The sequence below is a fragment of the Paramisgurnus dabryanus genome, chromosome 16, assembly GCF_030506205.2.
Source record: "Paramisgurnus dabryanus chromosome 16, PD_genome_1.1, whole genome shotgun sequence".
NCBI lineage: Eukaryota > Metazoa > Chordata > Actinopteri > Cypriniformes > Cobitidae > Paramisgurnus > Paramisgurnus dabryanus.
The window spans coordinates 21,987,986-22,007,260 of record NC_133352.1 but is presented as its reverse complement, the minus strand read 5'-3'; the positions used below and the strand labels follow the sequence as shown (position 1 = coordinate 22,007,260).

At 38.3% G+C, this 19,275-nt stretch overlaps 1 long non-coding RNA gene across 1 annotated transcript in view; it reads left to right on the top strand.

Moving 5' to 3' along the window:
• LOC135751978 (uncharacterized) overlaps positions 1–2,987 on the top strand; it is a 111,684-nt gene extending 108,697 nt beyond the window's left edge. The window contains exon 5 of the long non-coding RNA XR_010533090.1: positions 2,551–2,987. This is a non-coding gene — a long non-coding RNA (uncharacterized lncRNA). The remainder of the gene's footprint in view (positions 1–2,550) is intronic.
• Positions 2,988–19,275: the final 16,288 nt, after the last annotated feature.

Sequence of the window (19,275 nt, the reverse complement as noted above, 5' to 3'; positions counted from 1 at the left end):
CGGAAAATAATGTAATGTTGTATCTGTGTGTTTTTTTATATTGACTTTATTATTTTGGAAACATTTAGAATATTTTGTAAAAAAAAAAAACTATTTATAATCTATTACACTTCATATTAAAGTTGATAATTTATATTGTAAGCTTACTAGATTCTTAGATATTTGTTTTATGCGTATGAATAATATATGCATTTTATTTTAAAAGAACTGACTTAAAAACTGACTTTATAAAAATTTTAAAGACCTCTGCAATTAAATAAAATACAAAAAATCAAGAATCTGTGTCAGAGGTGTGATATTCCCTCAGGGTTAGTTTCACCTCGACTTTTCCCTCAGCTTGCTCTTTTTAACACAACCTGACAGCTCTCAAGTGTCTGTGTTTTTACCCTTTTATCAGAAACAAGCCTCTTGGTCCTCTGGTATTCCAAACACTACACTCAAACCAGATGTCCTTTTTTTTGCCGGTGGCACAACTTTCAAGATGACAGCGTGCCCCAAGAGAACCGAGTGAAATCCATGGCCTGCTGAATTTGTGACTAATGGGCGTTTTGATGTGACAGCAGCGGCCGTCTAGGGAAATTGAAGCGAGCAGCGTGTCGATACCTTTTGTGTCTCTCAGCGGTGGGTTATTGTTGACGGACCTTGGGGACAGGCCATGGCCGTTTACTTCCGCAGACAGTATGTGGTCAGCAACAACTTTTTTCTCTCTCTGCCTCCCTTCGTTTTTATTGTCGCTATTGATCTGGCGCTGCCTCGCCACGGTGTGGCTAATTTGCTTGTTAACATAAATTTGTCAGCAGCAAGGAGAAAGGGTTTCCATCACAACAGCCTGCAATGAAGCATCAACAACCCCCTGCCCATTCCCCTCCCCTTTCACTTTCTATCTCTCTCTCTCTGTCTATAACTCCCTTCTGCCTTTGCTTCCCCTCCCTTTTCTTCCTTAGTTTTCTTCTTTTCTGTCCTCTGGTCCAATGCAGTGTGCCGATTTATTAAACAGCTGGTTGTTAAGCTGTCATTTAATCAATACAGTTTCCCGCACCTCTTGCACCTTGGAATTAAATGCGAGTTAAACACAAACCAGGCATAATGACCTTTTTATGGGGCCCACTCAGCCAATGAAATTAGCACCAAGGATCAGATATTTATACCTATAAGCCTGTGTAAGTCATTAACTTCAGACAATATCATTTTAAACGACAACACATGTCTAGCTCTCCTCCGCATGCTCTGTGCCATTCGTCGGTTTGTCACGGTGCAAGAGGAATTTTAAAGTCTCATAACCAACTGCAGACCTTGGGGAATAAATCAACATATTGAAAAAATAAAAAGGAAAAGTTAGTGAAGCACAAAATAAGCAAAAAATCATTAATTCACCAGCTTGTCCAAACTTAGTCAAACTAAAAAGTCTCCAGAGATATAATAGCCGTATTTTCTGGTCTGCCATGCACAAACAGTGTATCATAAGTAAACATCAAGTTTGTACATCACACATCAAGAGTCATTTTAGGCCAAAAACATATAAGGAATTATATAAGAACTTATATTATATGTACTTAATAATAATAAAAATTATTTCATACATTATACTTATGTGAACTAACATGTTGTTCTGGGTTTAGTGTTAGGTTTATATTTGGGAGACTATGTGTTATAACAGTGTTATAACACACATGTACACAATCGTTACATTAAAGATGTTTATTCTTATGTAAATAACAGTAGTTAAAGACAACTAATATAAGGGAAGGCAGTTATTGCTTAGCAAAGTAAAAAGTGATCAAAGCTTAATGATAAAGACTAATGACAATTTAACATTAACAATACAATATTTAGGACTACTGTGAGAATACCACACTCTAAAAATAACTGGGTTATTTTTTACCCATAATGGGTAACCATTGTACACACCGCTGGTCCAATGCTAAAATTGATCCAATGCTGGGTTGTTTTATCCCAACTGTTGGGTTATTATATCCCATGCACTGAAAAAAAATGATTCATTTGAATTTACATTGAATTTACTCAATTTTTTTAAGGTAAGTGGTCGCAATCGATTTATTTAAGCTACATTAAAAAGGGAATACATTTTGCTTAAATAAATTGATTGCAACCACTTACCTTAAAAATTAAGTAAATTGAATGAATCATTTTTTTTTCAGTGTGGTTGCATAGCGACAACCCAACATTGGTTTATTTTAACCCAGCATGATGTCATTTTTAACCCACCATGTATTCTGTCCTTTATTTACCCATTATGGGTCAAAAATAACCCAGCCATTTTTAGAGTGCATAATTGCCATAAGGGGTACGCATGCATAGGCCCAAAATAGACTTGTAGACTTTCAGTACTAAGAGGTAAATATTAAGAATGTAATCGAATCGTGTTGGAAAACTTATTTGATGCTAATATTTGCCTCCATGACAAGATGTAGTAGCTGTGTATAGTTTTGGTAAGCGTGGTATAGTAGTCACAGAAGACTTTGCTGTCTGTGTGGCGGGAGTCAGTGGTGAGCTGTTTTGACATGACATATCATCTGTTTTTCTCTGCAGGGGGAGACACAACCAATGAGTTGCGGTGGCGGTGTAAAAATTTCCCAAAATGCAATGGTCCGAGAAAGGGAGTGTTGCCTCTCAGGTCTAGTGTTGACAGCCTGGGATGACATCACCAACAACTGCAATGAGATACCAGCATAACATAAATAATATTTTTGTTGACATTTGACATAAATCAGATCAGAAGGACTGTACTGTAACTCATGGCTAAGCTGAGATATCATCACTGTCTCACTGACACTCTACAGTATGAGCCTGACACGACATCTGTCGCCCATGAACCAACAGAGATAGATGAAGACATACACTTCAGTATAAATGAGACCAAATGTTTTGTAATCCAGATTTTTATGGCAATTACATTGGAATGGAAAATTTAAACTTTCTATTTAATTTTATTTTGGTTTAGTTTTCTTTCACCATGAAGGTCCCATATTTCCTGGTCAATATGGCTAAATGAAGTTTCACATAAAAGCACAAACGCACAATTAAAACAACAATTGCAAAATAAAAAAAAAAAGATTCATCTTGCCAGGTTGCATGATTGCTTATTTAACCTAGACTAAAAATGTGTATGGTCTTCGCATTTGTGAAGGAGAAAGACTAATTGGTGCAAATAGATCTTTGCTTGACCATTTGCTCTGCCCTGAGGGAAGTGGACATATGACCCTAAACTGACCCCAACCTTACCACAACCTCACCGTTCGTTTCACCTTTGACCCTAAACTTAACCTTAACACTCACAGGAACTCTGACTTTCACCTTTCACCAGACACCCTGCTGTCCACATAGATCTGTAATCCCCTATGTTTCACAACTCTGTTATTCCATGTTAATACACATCATACACACACTCATAAGGTAATGAGATGCGCAAATGCAGATTTAGAGAATGACGAGTCCCATTTTCCACATATTAGACATCCAATTGTGAATCTTTTATTTCTCAGTCTGAAATGCTATAATTTGCACTTTTTGTATAATAGTATCATGCAGTGGATGTTATAATCAATTCACATTCACATCTTTTATCATCCAGTCAACAATAGTAAATGACTATATGCATATATTTTTTGCAAGATTTTTAAAAATGAAGGTGCTAACGTCAAATTTTCTTCGGACCATTTCCAATGAAAAAAAAATAAAGTCCCTGAGCATCTTTAGGAAGTTCAAACTAGCATCAAATCAGAGCCGGCGCCAGACCATAACTAACAGGGGGCACGTGGCTTCCAACGGGGTGGCACGCAATAGCAACAATAACTTGCAAAAGCAAGACATTAAAACAACAAATAAAGTGCAAGCACACACTCATACAACTGGTACAGACTGTCAGCTCATTTCCCGTGTAAAGTGCAAAAGACCACAAACTATGCGCAAACTATTTTTAACTTCAACCGCGGCGTGAGCGCAAGCTGAGCTTTGCTGCGCTCGCGCTTTTCTCGACGCAACAACAATCCGCCCTTGCGCGGCGCAAGCTATTGAAATGAATGGGTTTCATAGCGCAGCGCACACTGCGTCCTCAAAGCCGCTTTACCATAATCACGTCGTAATGCTGTTAACGGTCTATAGCCACACTTCACATTTAAGCTTACGTAATTTAAAACAACGCTAACTTACCTTTAAAATAGCTGAAGACGGCGTGTATGAACATTAAACTTCCTTAAAACAGTGTCCTGTAGATTTGTAAATTCCACATCGACCTCTAATCTCTGAGTTTGAGCCAGTCTGTGTTTGCATGAAGTCAGATGAAGCAGGTGGTGCTGGTTCGTTCTAAATGTTCTAATATCCATATTTTATACGATCCATAAAATGCCGCGAAAAAACACGTTGCTAGTATCAAGTCACAAATATGCTAAAGACGTAAGACGCATGAGTCTATTTTAATTAAAGAAAACATATATCAACTTCCTCATTTGATTACATTACAAGTCATGAAACATTCAATGTTTAATTTATTTTAGTTATTCTTGATATATATTAATTTAATAAAAAACTTTGTAGGGGGGGCACGGCTCTCGAATGCCCCCCCTTGACGCCTGCCCTGCATCAAATGCTAAAGCATAAAACACAGCATCTATAAGTATCTTACACCTGTTCATCATTTATGTATAGTTTGGTATAGTTATCACTGTTGTCTTATCTTTGAAAGATTAACAAGTCATATATAACGACCTTAAACATTATCTGTAGTTTTTCATAACATCACAAGCACGGTAAACCTTTGATACCCGGCCAGCCTCAGAACCAGCCGTCAGTGTACAAATAATGTTTATTTTCTTCACACATGGCCACACATATGCTTTAGCTTTTCATCAGGATTTCTCTTCTCTCTTTATAACTCATGGCTCCCAGGCAGAGGGAGACTCTCATCCCTGTGCCTGCATAAGTCTCCCTGCGGTAGAGAGCTTAATCTGCCCTGCCACTTTAAACTCTAAACCCCCTGCCTCCAGCCGTAGAACAGACCTTCTTCGACGGGTGGTCAGCCAGTCACCCCACCAACACCTCCCTAAAACGTTCTCATAGGGAAAAGTTGGAAAACCAAACACTGTCGCATTAGATGAACATCCTGCGAAATCCTTTTCTCCAATCCAAATGCTCACATCTCCTTTGACAGTCATTGGGCGGCAAAGTTCATGCTTTAAAGCGAACGGCTTTTGGTCTCTGTTTTCAACTTTCGCCGTAATGAAAGACAAACATTGCAGAATTCCCCCGTTATTAAATAAAACATGTCGGTGGCCTGAGGCCAAGCATTGTCACGCTACGAACAAATGTCCTATGATAATATCTTTCATAACTATTCATCCTTGATCTTAAATATCTAAGGTGTATGGATGGACTTAATAATAATAATAATAAGATACATGCTCAGTTAGATTGATGTTGTGTAACTGAATGGTAATATTCATAAAGAGTGAGAGGACAATAAAATGTGGGAGAATTTATATACCGTAGGTATATACTTCAAAAAAGCGACATTTATAGTTTGTAGAGTGTTTCAAGGTGAACAAAAATACTTTTTCACATTGATTTCTAAGAATAAAGGTTCACATATTCTTTTCAGAAGTACTAGGTGTGAAAAAAATTAGGCGAGCTCACATTTAAATTAACACCAAACATTGAGCTATCACTGTGAAACACAGCTCTACTTTACTTAAAGATTAAGCACAGAAATTGAAATGTGAATAGCTGTTAGTGAAATGGAATTAGACTACAATTTATCTGTACTGAGTAAATAATTCATGAATGGATTTTCACCCCATTTTCGGAACCGACTGAACTTGAATTAACCTTCAATCCAATACACAGTCATTTTTATTTAGTTTTAAAACACAATGGCACTAAATTAACATTGACCTTATATAATATGTTGTAATTTCTGTGCATGCAAATCTGTATGAAATAAAATTTCCTTTTGCATTTATTTTTCAAAAACACATACCGTGAACACTTGACAGGAATATAAATAAAAGGTTGTGTCTAATGATCATGGTGCTTCTTATGTTATTGCTTTCCTACGACAAAACACTTTGCTGTTTTCCTTGCTTTTTGCAAGTCGCTTTGAAAAAATGCATCTGCTAAATGCCTAAATTTAAATAAATTCTCTGGTCTCTGTAAAGTTTGTAAACATATATTATTTCCAATGTACCTTATACACATATTCATTCTCCAATAATAATAATCTATCAAACAAAAACAAAATACGAAAAGAATAGATGAAGAGAAGATGCATTTCAACAGCATTTCAAAAAAGAGGCATGGCCTACCTCACTCCCACAATACCCCAACACCTTTCTAAAGGATTTATGTAGAATATGAGGGGATTGAAGATACACCTGGCTTGACAGACATAGCGCTACTTTATTAAAGCGAATACTGCACAGAGTGGCGCTGTATTAAAATTGAAATAGAAGCAGGGGAGAGTTATTCGAGTCCAGATACTAAGACCAAATCCCGACTGGTCAAAGCAGCAGGAGTTGCCCGTCAGCCTGCACAATCTAGCTTTACATAGACACACACACACACACACACATCAATACAAGCAAACAAGAGTTCCTATTGATATTTAGATAATATCATCACATTGAGCTGGATTTTTTTTAGATATTGATTTTAAATTTCACATTAGATTTTTTTCTTCATGTTGGTAAGGCCTGCTCTGTATCGGCTCAGCACCGGCCCTTCTGAGGGAATGTGTATGGATTTTTCTCTTCAGCAGCCTTGTTTTCTGTGATGAGGGAGTCATGCCAATAAGTGCTCCATTATATACGTAATCAAGGAGTGGCAAGAGAATTAGTCACCACTGACCTCTCAACCCCTCTCATACGCACCTGACACGAATATAAATACTAACACACGCTCATTCTTGCATCGCTTCAACTAAAAGATAGTTGATACAGCTTGAAAAAGAGCATAGATCCTGGAATAGGTTTTAGCAAGGCATACTTGATTGGTTGTTATCAAGGCATTATACACAATGAGAAGGTAAAAGGATTATTATATGTACATAAGTGTTTCTGTTCTCTTTTTTATGTTATTGCAAATTTTTGAGACCACTAAATATTCCCTTATTTTGCTGAATAAAAGTTATATTTTTAAGTTTTATTATCGGCACAACAAATTTTCTTTAAAAAAGTTTACTTAATGTCTTTAAATGTGGTCTGCCTTAGTTTGTAAAAACAACAACAACAAACAAACAGATGTTTTGTTTTATTCCAGCATAATTGAGAAAGCTTCAGTGGACGCAATGGATGTTTGTTCATTTGTTCAATGACCTGAAAATAGTGTAGAATATTAAATATCTCATACATTTTACTTTGTAATATTTTTTTGTTTTAAATAATAAAAAAAACTTTACATTCAGGTGTAAATTTTAATTAGAATCCCAGATTTCAATGTGGACTTTTGACATTTGAACTGTGTTGTAAGCAGCCCAGTCTAAAATATTTGATTGACGCACGCAAAACATTTGTAAACAATCCATGCTTCGAAAACTTCACACATTTTCGCTTAAGTCATACCTAATCGATTCGAAACGGTTTGTATTGCGTTCCAAGTGATCGCTTTCTCTGTGTAGGAAATAACAATATGGTTTTGATTACATCTTTCTCCATTAGTTTTAAACAGAGGGTGATTATGTTGTAGAGTAAGATGGATTCATATGTCCACCCGTCTCAATGCTTCAGATGAAAAGCCTATGCGTGGACGGGAGGGTTCCCTTGAGGAGTGTGTGGTTTGGAGAGGGGCAGGTGGTGTGTGTGTGTGTGTCCGATCGTTCCCCGTAGGTTTCAATAGAAGACCTACTGAGAGAGAGAGGAAAATAGGAAGGGGGTTGGGGATTGGCACAATTTCATGAGCTTATGAAAAATGACTTGGCAGAAAGTAGTGTTCTTTGTCCAAGGCTGGGTTTAAATGGGTGGGGGCTGGAAAGAGGGATGAGAAGAAATATAGATGGAAGAGTGGAAGATCTCCATTCCGTTCTTCAACTGCATTTTTCATTCCTGCTATGCCTTCCTTTTTTATTCTGCATATTCAGTTTGTTCTCTCGTTCTCTCATGGTTGTCATTTCTGCTTGTCTGGACATCTACAACTCTCTTGCTCTCTTCTATAATAGCTGTACTTAATGGAGGGCTCTTTAAGGATTACAAAGTTTTTAAACACTAAAAAATGTTGGAATGTTTTTAAACCATGGCTGGGTAAAATATGGAAAAAACAAACAGTTGGTTTAAATGAACCAAAGAAAGAATCTTGAAAGGTTCTTCACAGTGATGTCATAAAAAAGAAAAATTCTTACCTTAAATAACCATTTCTTCCTTAACTTTTTATAATCCGAAGAACATTTATCACCACATAGAACCTCTTGAAACAGAGAATGTTCTTATATGTAACCATTTAGCCAAAAATTGTCCTTCTGCCAACACACCAGTTATTTCTGAATGACCCAAGGCTGGTATTAAGTGGATTTTAAGCAGAAGTATTTAATGAGAGCAATTGTTGCCCTGCCCATAAAAACCCGGCTCAAATCTCAAATTCAAAGTCTGAGATAACAAGCCACAAATTTTGATTTCAGCTATTAATTTCACTTGATTTCGATCTTTGATATATATATATATATATTTATATATTATTATTATTTTATTTTTTTACATTATGTAGGATGATTATATTTAGTGTTCAGAAAATCACCAAACAATGACTTTAGTTGGGTTTTCACAGGCAGGGTCACATTTGGTTAATATCATTATCTCATTTTGATGGAGGTGGCGTTTAGAGGCATTTGCATACAGTGTGAGCTCTTCATACTAACCCTAATGTACTGTATAATATAATAGGAAGATCGAAGTCTTACCTATACATATTTTTATTAATAATTTAATTACTATAGTATAATCATTAGTTTTGATTATTTGGGAAGTTACCTCCCCCATCCCCACCTGGAAACTATGCCCCTTGTTTACACTTTACATTTGCATGCATTGTTTAATATAAAATATTTGTGACCCTGTCTGTGAAATCCTAAATCCAACTATACGATTAGGAGCATCAAAGAGTGTGGTGACAATAAAATTTGGGGGAATTTAAATCTAACTAAAATCATTTTTCACATTTTACCAGTGTTCACATTTCACCTTTTAAGTACAAAGTATTCTTTCTGAAATGTATACAGACCCAGGTATTTTATACCTTCATGTACCTTTTTTCTGTCAGTTCTGTGTAGTGTAGTTCTGTCTACTTTTAAAGGTCAATTGAAAAGCTATTCAGTGTGACCAGTGCTTTTAAGACACGGCGCAAAAAGTAGCACTGTATTTTTTAAGCCGACTTAATAGGAAACCTATCCTACATTTCCCTCCCCAACTCCATATAACTTATAGATGTAAATCTGCCATTATAAATAACTCAAACACATAAAAATAGATTTAGTATCAGCAATAACATCCTACCACATTAATATCAGTGAAAAAGAACCCACACTGAAAAGAAATACGATGTCATCAACGCAAAGTAATGAATTAATTATTAGGATGTTCACTGTGATGCCACAAAATAAGATCTGAAGAAATTCCTTGTCATGGTTGGGAGACGGGATTATTGATGGTGTTGTTTATGCCGATGGATTTCTTTAATTAAAACAGGCCATCCAAGAGAAATGAAAGATACAAATTTTGGCATGGTGCTGGCACCACAGGCTAGCTAAAAAAACAGTGCTATCTCACGAGAATTCGTACTTATTTTACGAGTTGGCTAATTTGTATTAATTCATACAACCACATTTGTAAGTTTTGCTATTATTTGCCTTGACCCCTGTGACGTTGGGGTTAGGTGCGGGGTTAGGGGTGCGGTTTCGTTGTTGTTGTTTTTTTATGAGAATTGTACGATTTTGCACGATTAACTTTGTATGAATTGATACGAATTAGCCAACTCGTAAAATATGTACGATCAGGCTGGAAATACAGTATATGGCGTCAAGCAAGCTATTTGCAAAGTGTGTACAGAGATTACAGTTGAAAAGAAAGCCTGCTATACAAGCTACAAACCTGCAAAGCAGGAATATGTGCATGTTTTCTTGTGTATGTGTGTGTGTACAGTATAAGACTTTGTGTGGGAGAAGAAGAAACACATTGTAAGTTTTAAATGAGCAATTGTGACAGTTATGACTGTCAGATCCGCCCCATCATTCTCTCTCTTTCTCTATCTCTCTCTAAACAGCTTCACTACATGTGTTTATCTCTATCTGAATCTGTCAACACTATATGTGTCTATGTATGTGTATTTTTAAGTATGTCTGTGTTCAGGCCATGTGAAGGGGGATCAAGGCTTTTGCCTTGTAGTTTTTCCCATTACTCATCCAACAGACTTGCTTGGCTGCCATTTGGCTCAGATTGTCAGTGTGTGTATGTGTGTGTGTGCAGATCTATGGGCATATGCATGAGTAAGCATACATTATGAAACTCGCTGCCTTTTTATACCTGTGTTTTCTATATCCCAGGCAGCCAAATGAGAAAAAATACAATAACTTATTCCATATGCGGTAAATAAAAACAAATTTTCTGGTCCAATTCCGATTTTGTTACCAGTGCCTCCCTTTTTGACTGCAGTTTAAGGAGAGGCTCATTTAAACCAGATGTATTAAAGTTAAAGCAAATGGCAGGCGCAATATTGGCAACACACCTGATCGCAGAGCAGTGACCAGACAGACTAACAGATTTTTCCCATCTGTGTGGCTAATAATTTTATGTATGCCAGAAAAATTGTATGTATGCCATCTAAAACAACCACAGATTCCTCGTGAAAAATTGCCTGACAATCTTTGAAATGATGTTGTAAGCACCACATTTACATTTCACATTGAAGTTCCTAAAATGTGCTTATAGGATGATCCATTATTTTCATTTTGTATTTTCCTCGGGATAGATTCATATTAATTGCTTGGGGCTAGGGAATAACACTGACATCAAAATACAAAAGCTTAAAAGATTCACACTACCTTTAAATATTTGATCCATCTGTTCTGCTCTGGGAACTGTATACCAAGATAAACAGAAAAACTATTCACAAACTTTTCACTCATGAAAAAGTTTGTTATGATAAGAAGATAGAAATCTCCTTACTACATTAAAACTTCTGTAAATTTAGCTTCTTTGGATCAAAGATCATAGTTGGAGATCAAGATCTTACTTCACATATTGATCTATGCACAGTTCAAACCTATCAATGCATAGTTCAGATCAGAGCCGTTTTGGTTGTTTATGCTTGAAGATTGATGTGAAGGTGTGCTCTGCAGGATGCCAATCATGCCACTGATCTATCTCTCTCTCTCTCTCTCTCTCTCTCTCTCTCTCTCTCTCTCTCTCTCTCTCTCTCTCTCTCTCTCTCTCTCTCTCTCTCTCTCTCTCTCTCTCTCTCTCTCTATCTCTTTAACATTTTCCTTATATTGGCAATCTGATTACACAATGAGTCAAGAAAGAAAAAATGTTTTCTTTGTCACATGGCAGGTGAAGTTGAGTGCACACTTGTTTACTGTATTTTGACAAAAATATATGTCCAACAACGTCCTAATATAACAACATACGGTGCGCAATATTTCCATCGGTAACTTTCAAGGTTTTGCATTGCTTTATTCTATGTTCAACAATTTAAAGTCACTCTTTAAGACTTTTATTGTCCACCCAGATTAGGCCAGATTAGGTTGTATCCACAGCCTGCATGTCTGTTCTCCAACATCAGTCTTTGACCACCTGTTTTTTGGTTTGATGTGCCCATGGTAACGGTGCGCACATCTCTGCCAGGACACTCGTAAATTATGTATATTAAGTTCGCAGCTGCAGCGCTCTCTGACGTTTACAATATCAGAATCCAAACAATGTTCTCGGAGAGTTATCGGTTATTCTGTTGTTTTTGGCAGCGGTTACCAACCTGTGCACTTCACCAGCTCGGAAAGGTAGTTAAAATGTATCCAGTTACCGCTGGATACCACGAAAAGGCCGTGTGGATGAACGCGTGTTGCTATGATTGTACCTTCATGGCGATGCGGAAACATCCCGCGGTTGCATCCGTCACGGCGCCAGTCGTTCCGCCTCAGAATTCCGCACTTCGTTAAAAATGCATCCAAGGCTCATTGTGTTCTTTTGGTAATCAATACCTAAAGCACAGCTGTGGAGTCATAAAAAAGGACGGGACAGGACTTTATTCTTGGCAGGCATTGTGTAACTACAGTGCCCAGGATCCTATGCTCTGTGATAGACATCATCATATATCACAAGTACATACAGTAGGAAGTGAGCCGGACTCTTGTAACTAGTTTTTCCGAATAAATCTGCGGATTTTTACTAACAGGCACAGAGGGAGTGACCTCGTTGTGCATTATGAAATGAAACAAGGCTTTTGATACTCACAACTTTCATTTCAGGCCTTTCCTCCCACTGTCATGTTTGGTTTTTGTACTGGTAATTATCACATTAACAGAGCAAACGCCATCCTTGTTATCTGATATTGGTGAAATGCTCGCCTTTGGAGACTATCCAAAAAACCCACTTCTATCAGTGTCTGAAGATCCCAGCATAGTCCCTGGTTGAAAATGAGCCTGTGTTCTTCAAAAGAGCCTCTTTCTTTTGAAGTGAACTTGTGGGATTGTTTCCTCACTAGCCTCTATCTGAACCGCAGGGGCTTAATTGATTAAGTGTAGGAGAGGTCTAGCTATTGTAAATGAGGTGACAGTCAAAGACTCAAAGACACGTCTGCTACGTACAGTAGCTTTGTGCCGCATTGTTAGTGAAAATCTCTCTCTCACACACACACACACACACACACACACACACACACACACATACACATCTATATCTTGATTTGCAAAGAGATGCAAAAAAAAATCATGCATCAGTTGAAGAACCCAGCTGGAAGACGTAGAGCATTGGTTGCATTTTTCTCAAGCTCAAATCTGGCCTTCTTCAGTGCCTGTAATTCTCACCCCTCATTATAACTCAGTTGCTGTGCCATCTGATTGGCCTCTGGATGTTATCCTCCTTGAAGTACCACCTCTTCTGGTTGTGGTGCTAGCCCACGTGCTAATGCCTTTAAGCAGCTGAGACAGATAAATCAGTCCCATCCTTGCCGCCGAGCGGGAGGCTATGACATTTGACAGTCTTTTATAGCGCAGAACGAAACATCTCTGTGTGCTGCAATTCAATTGTGCTGTATCGATCTCTGCCGACAGTCTGTCATTATTCCCCCGGCCTGATTGACAGGTGAAAATTGGTTACGTTAAGTATTTCATATGTTATAGAGGCTGACATTTGCTTGCCTGCACCTTGTGTCAATATTGTTGGAGAGCTTGGCAGCTTTATGAGAGAGCATTATACACTGAGTGTGGCTTTCGTGTGATGTCCCGGAGTTTTTCCTGACATAATTTAAGATATATTAAAAAACGCTGCTGGCATCCTTCCACCTCTCAAAGGTGTTTAATGCCAATATTATTGTCTTCCTACGGGAGAGCATGTATGCTCATAATCGAGATGCCCTCCGCCCTTCCTACCGTCACTATCAGCAAGCTTATGTTTAGGCATTAGAACGACGATGACTGTAAAATTGAGCCGCAGTGATTGATTCGTGTCGAGGCTCTGCGCAGGATGCGAGCACCTCCCCACCCACGATGATACGGGATTGGCACAGCCCTATTATCTCCTTTCCACTGTGAACGACAATGAACTGATGATATAATCTGTCATACATTAATGTTGACTTTTTGTTGTGTTTATATTATACATACAGTAAGATGATGACTGCATACAGTAAATAAATACATACATACATTTATGCACATCCACAAGTGAACCATTACATTATGACCACCTCCTTTAGCCTGCAGAACAGAAGCTATGAGGCAAAGCATTAAATTGACAAGGTGGCAATGGGTTTCCTAGGTATCTTGTACCATAATGTCAACAGCAGATCCTCCAGTTCCTGTTTATTGCTGGGTGGTGTTGATGTAACGCAAACCCATTTTTCAAAGCAATAATGTTCAATTTGGTTCATGTCATGTGAATTTGGAGGCCAAGGCATTAACAGAAATTTACCATCATGTTTTTTGAACGACTCCTTGATGATTCTGGCAGTGTGGCATGACCCATTATCCTGTTGGTAATGGCCATCACCGGCAGGGAACACAGTTGTCATGAATGGATGCACTTTGTCCACAACTATCTTCAGATACCTGACAACTGTCAGGGAGTGTGCAATTGTGATAACTGGGGCATAACGTGTCACCCACTGTCCGTCCACCAGTTCATCCAGGTACCATAGCCTCTGTTGGTTAACAGCATATCTGCACTTGACCATCAATTGTAAACAGAATGAGAACATGGATCCATCATGGCTTGTTACCACTGGCAGGCTGGTGCTGGTGGTGTAATGGTGTGGGGGATGTTTTCTTGGCACACTTTAGGCCCCTAAGTGCCAATTGGGCATCATTTAAATGCCACAGCCTACCTGAGCATTGTTTCTGACCTTGTCCATACCTTTAGGACCACCATGTACCCATCCTCTGATGGCTACTTCCAGCAGGATAATGCACCATGTCACAAAGTTTGAATCATTTTAAATTGGTTTCTTGAACATGACAATGAGTTCACTGTACTAAATAGCCCCCATGCATCTTTGGGATGTGGTGGAACGGGAGTTTCGTGCCCTGGATAAGCATCCCACAAATCTCCATCAACTGCACATCCTATCAATATGGGCCAACATTTCTAAAGATTGCTTTCAACACCTTTTTTAATCAATGCCACGTAGAATTAAGGCAGTTCAGAAGCGAAAGCGGGTCAAACACAGTATTAGTATGCTGTTCCTAATAATCTGTTAGGTGAGTGTATATATACTGTAGGAATAATGAAAATAATATCATGGTATTTTACAGAAAATATATTACACGCTGCAGTCAATGAACATCAGTTATTTTTCAGAAAGAGTAGCAAGGTTCACCTCTGTGCCTTAGTTCTTCTCTAAAAAGATGCGAGGTAAAATGGCACACAATAATGTTTAGCCCTGCTGTATTTGTTTAACCAGAAGCGGGGGGTTTGCTCCTGCTGCATGATGGCTTCCTGTGCCTGCACTGTTTTGGGCAGCGGTGTGGCAGGCAGGCAGGACACTGTTTGTCAAAAGTAAATTGTAAATGTTTAGCTCTGTGCTCTTGTGCAGTCGCCTGTCCCTCAACATTCATTCAGACAGCATTCCCCTTTTCCACCTCAACCCACCACGTCAACATTGCCAGCACACCAGACCGGCCCGTGCCGCGCAGTTCGGTGTTTTGTAAATATTATCCCTCAACTAGATAGTCAACAGCTGTGGGTCCAAAATCAACTTTTTGCTACCTGCCAATAACATGCCAATTCAATTTACCAAAGTGTTTCTTACCTGCTGTGGCCGTTTCCTTGCGTATTTGTGACAAATTGCATCTTACTTAAAAACGTGCAACATATTGTATGCATTTGGAAAAGTTGGTTTGGCAATGCTCAAATCACAACAGATAGATGGTTTGTATGTCTTTGTATGAAATGCTCATGTCATTGACATACAGTAAGCCTCAATCAGATTATCATTTACTTTGGCTTATCATGTTGCAGATCCTTATAAAGTTAAATTTTCTTGCCAAAGGCATATGTACTCATATTTGGCACTTGCCATCACTCATTTCTTGCTATAATTTTGTTTCATAGATACAGTACATAGTATTCCATAAAAATATGTAAACATTTGTACAAAAGTAACTGCCTAACTTTCATTTGTTATTGTTGTTTACATTTATTAACTGTGTTACAATGTAATAATAAATAGCATTTGGAGGACTCATTCATGTAGGTTGTCTTCGTTTAACCCACCATTCCTCCTGTACAAATATTTTCTGTACAATAAGGTTATCAATCACTTTGTAGAGGATTTTATGTAAGCATGCCAAGTGTGTAACCAAACAACATCACAGTCTTTATAGGATTGACACATATGCATCCTTTAGCCATTATGTATGTTTTGCACCATAAATGTTTAAATTGTACTAACAAAACTGACCTGACTTATGGTCAGTAATCTTGGCTTTCAGTCCAGAGGCAGAGTGCTAGAGATGCTATCTAGGTAATCCGTGGATTAAGCACTCACCCACCTAATGGCAGCCAGTGAGTAAGACTGCTTTTTAGCAAAAGTCCAAAAGCCTCTTGGTCAATAGGCCATATGCATTTAGTTTGAGGGAGGTCTGCGTTCTCTCTGCTCCAAACCAGTGTTGTTTTAAAACCTATTGTTCTTTGCCATGGCACTAAAAGTGCAAAACATGTCTGGATTTGTCTTGACAAATCTCGTCATGGCAGCTTCTTAAATTATTAAGTTGCGAATATCCTCCTGTGTCCCCACCATCAGGTCTGGTTTGCTTTTGTTAGGTTTGCAGCATTTGTCATGCTGTCTCGAGCTTCTTTAAGTGTATTGCACAACTGTAATGACCGTCTATTGGATCAATATGGTCTATTCTGCCTTTGCAAAGTACACTTCTCAGAGATAGTCATACAGTATGAATTCCAGAATTTGTCAACATGTCTATTTTACGTTTCTGATGTATGGACATGGATAGCCAGATAAAAGCTCATTATTAAACTGTATTGTAATTTATTGTGGCGTCTGGTGGTGAGACTCCATGACTGGAATTTAATTGGTATTTATTTGGTCTGTAATCACTCATTTCCACTTGCTATGAGAAACGGGGTAAGCGCCAATCTTTACATTAAAAAAATCTCTTAAATAAACTCCACTTGCACGACTAGAAATGCATGACCTTGCCGTGCTCATTTTCACTGGGAGATCTGAAGCTGTGTGGTATATCCTGTTCGCCTCCCATTCAAAGGGGCAATCAGAAATGACAGATGAACATTCAGAGTTTGCTCCACCTGTCTCGCTGCTGGAATCACTGCAGCTGTTGAAAGTGCTGGAGATTGAATGGCTTCATGCCACTTGATTCTTGAGTCGAATATGCAGAAGTTCTCCTGAGATGTACACATCTGAAAGTATGTGAACACTGACATTCATGGGAAAGGTGTTTCAGGGCTTGACTGTGCAGGTCAGCCAAGTTCTTTCTTACCAAATGTTGTAAAGGGTTTCACTTTGCACAGGCAATGTTGGAAGCACACAATTCTCCTGTGCATGTAGACCATAACATTAGGATTCAAGTTAAACCTTTTACTGTAATTAATAGGGGTTGTCCACATACTTTCACATGTACACTGTCATAAAAAACGGTTAAAAATGTTCCCTAGCTGCTACTGGGGGAGTACCCTTTGAAACGTATGTACCATTTAGGTACGGATATGTATACATTTGGTACCTATATGTGCCTTTGAGGTACTAATACATAACTCTAGGTATATACCTGTAGGGATGCGAGGGGCAAAAACTAATGCGGGGTTAGTTGTAACACAGACTGTTTACCTTGTTGCACAAGATTTAGCATTTAGTTTTTCCGGTATTTTTCACGCTGCCAAAAGACAATCTCCTGCAAATTATTGGAAATGTATTATGTTTTTTCCAGAGAGTTATTAATGAACAAGTGTTTTGGTGGCATGTAAGTAAATTTCTTCATCATATGTTTTTTTTCGGCTTCTAAGTTGGGTGTGTAAGATACCAAATCCAATGCTATGTCATATTAATCAGTGTCTTGTTGACTAAAACATAGCACCGTTTTGAAATATGTCTGCAGCTCTTAGCAACTTTTTTGGTGAGCGTGAAAATATTTTGACCCAGCGGGGTTATTTGTAACGCTGTGTTGCTAACGTCAGCGTAATTCTTGCCGTTGTTTTAAATAGGCTACACACAAATGATTGCTGGCTGCCAACAAAATAAATGTGCCTGTCTTACCACCTATGGGGTAAGTTGTAACGTTTGCACTTCTGTCATGTTTGTTGTAATTGTCCAAGAATGGTAAGTACTAGAAACAAACTATAAATGTTCATTTGTAGCGGAGATGTGTGTGTTGCTTGTGTACAAATATAATTCATCAAACTCAAATATTTCTTGAAAGATTGAGCCAAAACCAAAAAGCGTTAGGTTGTGCCCCGCTCTCCCCACCATCATAATGGAACCATGTAATTGTGTGATTTGAAAAGAAAGTTGTCAGACGAATTACAGTAAAATTTATTCTTACCTTAACAGCAAAGATAAATTTAACTTTAATGGACAGTTTCCCGGACAGGGCTTAAACCTAGTCTGCATGTCTGTGCAATTTTAACTGAAAACATCTTGAGCTGACATATCTTAAAATACATTGTTTTGTCTCAATATGTACACCAGTAATGTTTGTAAAAACGACCTAAATGTCCTAATAAACTACTCGGTCTGGGAAACTGCCCCTGAGTGTATGTGCAATCTAAATACTGTTATGTATATGCATTCTTCAATCCCAAAAATATGACATAATTACATTTGTTTGATCATTCTGCACTAAAGATTAGATTTTCAGCCGTGACCCCAGCTAAGCATCCAAATATTTAGTGTGAAAGCATCATACTTGATGTCTCAAATACAAGAAGCCTTAGTTGAGCTTCCATCCCGAATCACATGAATAATTGCACTGTTCATTTTCCAAACAGGGATTATGATGAGGGCCTTTGTGGAAAATGGAGGCTTACATTAAGGGTCTTTTAGAGATCAATAAGCCAGAATAAAAGCTCTTGGAAGCAGAGAGGATTGAGGGGTATGAATGTGACTGCAGACTGCAGCAGGCATGGAAGGAATCCTAGCCAGGAAGGGTCACCTTGGGATGCGGCCATGCTATCGGGAATTGCGCCGGATAAGCATATCAAAGCCCAGCTCTGTGTGTATGCGAGAGCTGACGTAAGGTCTCCTTCATGCTGCTGGAGCTGCCACTGGCCTCGCCTCTGATCTCCTCCACCGCAATGCTGCAGCCTTATAGTTCAAAGCAATATTGATGCCTGCACTAGTCACAGGACCTTATTAAAGGATGCTGAACCATCACCTGCCACAATGACTGGTTACCACTGCAATAATGAGAACCTCATGACATTATGATAGGGATCAACTTCTGACTTGAAAGGTGGTGAAGCATGAATCACTTCTTGTTTGCATCTTTTGTTTTTTTTTGCATGGTTATTTCTTTCTGATAAACACAGAGTTTCTTGGCTTTCGTAGTGACCATGTGATTGTTTATACTTCGCTAACGCCAAAATTCCATGGTAGCTC